The following is a 3693-nucleotide window of genomic DNA, read 5'->3' as shown; positions in this document are numbered from 1 at the left end:
ACACACCACGCGCAAAGCCCAAGACAAGAGGAAGAAAATTGCCCCGACCTGAGAGTCGGTATTTAGCCGTCCGTTGTCGAACCCGACCGATACGAACGATGCCTTAACTGCAGTTGATGAAATTCTGACGAGGAAAGGTGAAAGTCTTTCGAGAAATGGACGGCGGCGGAAGACTTCGGAGACGTAATTGCAACCAATTTTTCAAGAACTACACTGTGAAGTATTTATCACCTGCCGCAGCCTGCCGGATGGTTTTTAGCAGGGGCGCTGATCGGTTGGTTTGTCTTCTGACGGCTTTTCTCCTGCTCCGGAATAGGTTCACAATCGCGCAAAACATGGTAAATGGGTTGAAGACAGTAACTAATTTTCAATCATTTGAAATTATTATTTTTGAAGCTATCAGTAATTATCATAATTTGACGCACAATTTACGAACCTACGGCAACCATCGTGGACCCATGAGTTTCAACCTTTTCACATTCGACGTGTTAAATGGTATCATTTTTGGTCGTTTTTTTACTCTGATCAATGTACGAACGAGCAAAACAAGACGAAGGTTTTAAAATGAATTCGAAGTATGGCAAAACTGTGAATAAAAATCCATCACTTGGGCCGCCTGTCGTAAGTGCGTTTTAATAATGGAAATTACAATCTTTTTGCTAATGACTTGTGGCATGTCACATATGAGCAGTCAGCGCCCAGCAATGCCAGATTCTCGTTTTGGCACAATAAAAAATGATTTTTACTATATTTTTGCGGCACGTTTTGCTGGCGCTTAAGCTAAATGGTTGGAATGGCAAGAATTGCGGTTATTAAATTGAACATATGGGAACTCGTTAGAAGTACATTAATGAAAAGCGAATTATGTGAATGAATGAAAACCTTTGTGCATTGTTTGAAGCTAGGGCTTTTTTTTCAAACTATTTGGACAGAATCATAATAAATGTATTCATTACTAAAGCCTCAATCAGATAATAAATAGCAAAAATGAGAACTATGCGACGCAATAGCATATCGCACCATTTTAGTACATCATTAAAATATACCTTCTTCAATTTCCCCCTTCCAGCCTTTGGTGATCAAAAGTTTGTCAATACATTTCTTCCAGTCGTCCAACTCGTTTGATTGACATTGACGCTCAGGTGATAATTCAACCAATTTTGTTACTTCATAAAGTTAATCTACTTTGCGCCGTTTTCTCGCAGCAAAGGTGTGAAAAGCAGGCGAAGAAAACATAATCTCATCTAATGCAACACTCTTACCCGGGAACCTGTCCGCCCTGCCACACCGAATGCCGGCCATCGGGGATCTACCTCAGTAAGCTCTACCCGGGCAACCATTACCCATTGCCATCCTCACAAGTGGCCCGAAGGTGAGACCCGGCCGAAGTAAGTCATCGTCATTCCATTCCAGCAACAGACAAGGCCAGCGAAAAAGCAATCGCCGAATGAAGAAAGGAACTCCGGGCATGTGATAATACTTTAAAAAACGACAAAACGTAACCATAATAATCGTCATCGTGTCAATAAAATTTGTTCATCGGCTGAAAGGGGATCAAGCGAAGCAGACAGAGAGCCGTTGGTCATATTATACTTTTGTATACCGAGTGGAGGATTCGAATGGAAGAACAGCGGGCTAAAAACGGAAAAGATTTCGATTCTCCCGATTCTGTTGCTTCCTTTTCTGCTTGTGGCAGATATTAATGGAAAAAAGTGAAAATATTTCATAGAATTAAGCGTATTTATAATACACACGAAAATGTTAATTTTCTGGTTTAATTAACCGCAATTAATACATCGTCCAGGCTGTGCGGTTGCTTGTGGGCTACCGCAATGAATGGATGAAACCGGTTTCATCGGGACGAGCTACTTACACTCGGGCTGCCTTGAGGGGGCCTTCCGTCACGGATGACTTTCGGATCCATTGGGATAAATCCGAGCAGCGTTGCCAGTAGGATGAGTTTCTGCATGAAAACGTTTAGCATGAAAAATAATCAAAAACTTATTATCAGGAGATGAGAGATAAGTTGACTAGTGAATTACTTTCATAATTAAAGTACATCAGAAATGCACTATATAATGACTTTTCTTGATAACCAAAATAAATAGGGGAATTTACGTATTCTCGGCAACCTAAGCAGCGACCTTCTTTCTATAGCCTTTTTCTCTATGGAACGCACACATATGCAGTATTGGTTTGTTTACAAACATTTGCTGCCAGCTGCTCTAACAATTTCAGTCGAAAGAATTGTCAAAAACTGTTTTGAAACGTTTTTACAAAGCTCCAATCTTCTCTAGTGAGAGCGAGTATTGTCGGCAACCAGTTTTTCTTCGGCAACCGTTCCATTTGAACTGCATGTAAATCTGCTGTTCTATTATCGGCAACTCGAAATCAGCTACAATTTGTAGTGCGTGTGTTTCATTTCAAGAAAACCCTGCTAGATTGCTTTTTCTCAGTGGTAAAAATATAGTCAAATTGAAGCTGAAATCATAAAGAATCGTTTGCATGCATTCAGCGAAGTGTTTTCGTAAGAAAATCCAGTAAAAATATTGTTTCAATTTGGGTTGCCGAAAATAGTCTGTCATGCCGAAGCCGTCTTTTTCCCTATATCAATTTAACTGGATTTTCTCATCACAACACTTGACTGACATCTGTAATTATACAGATAACCAACAGATTGCTTGGCACTGGCTGAAATGCAATACCAGTGCGGGCCGAGCCGCGTCCGAATGCAGGCCAATAATGGAATGGATAGGAATGTGTTCCAGTGATACTCCATTTGTTCGAAACCGATAAATTCTCTGCACTTCCACGATAAATCACTGGTTTGTTGAATAAAAGGGTTGGGTTTGCAGCAGGAATCGATTTTTAAACAGTACGGTGAATTAAAGTGATGTGTTCATGATTAGAATGAAAGCGATTAAGGAATGTTAATTGTGAAGGGGGTTTAGATTAAATCCATAGTGTTCCGCTAAGTTTACAAAAACGGGCACTCTAAGACCATCAAGCCCATAATATGACATCACACTCTCTCTGTTTATACTCTTTAGTGTGACGCGCTTGGCATAGATGGCCAACAGCAACTCACGAAGAGCTACTGATTCCAATCAATAGCGGTGCGGCTTCTTCCTTTTTCTATGGATGCTCATGTGGGCTGCAGCTCGCTGCTTGCAGGCAGCCTTTTGTTGTATACTGGAGAACAATGTTCAACGCCACGCACCGAAAGCACTGCTGTTGCTGATGCCGTCGACCAGACACCACCACACACAGTGCATCATCGAAAGAAGTCATTGTTTACAAAAGCTTCCATGCCCTAATTCCAGCTCTATCTTGATAATATGGGTAATAAACATACATATATGAGGCTGGTGAGCTGTATGTTGTTTGGAATAAGGGTGACGCGCTTGGCATAGATGGCCCACAGCAACTCACGAAGAGCTACTGATTCCAATCAATAGCGGTGCAGCTTCTTCCTCCTTCTATGGATGCTCATGTGGGCTGCAGTTTTCGTTGTATACTGGAGAACAATGTTCAATGCCACGCGCTGAAAATACTGCTGCTGATGACGACGACCAGACACCACCACACACGGTGATTAGAACAGAATCCGATCAGCGGTTGAGGTCAGCCTTGATAGCTAGCTGCTTGCGGGGAGCCACATTGTGTACTGGAGAACACCACCACTTACCACGC

Source organism: Ochlerotatus camptorhynchus, unplaced genomic scaffold (assembly GCF_037179485.1).
Source record: "Ochlerotatus camptorhynchus isolate MF236.1 unplaced genomic scaffold, CSIRO-AGI_Acam_v1.1 ptg000085l, whole genome shotgun sequence".
In the NCBI taxonomy this organism is placed as follows: Eukaryota; Metazoa; Arthropoda; class Insecta; order Diptera; family Culicidae; genus Ochlerotatus; species Ochlerotatus camptorhynchus.
Note: the sequence above shows the minus strand (reverse complement) of the source record.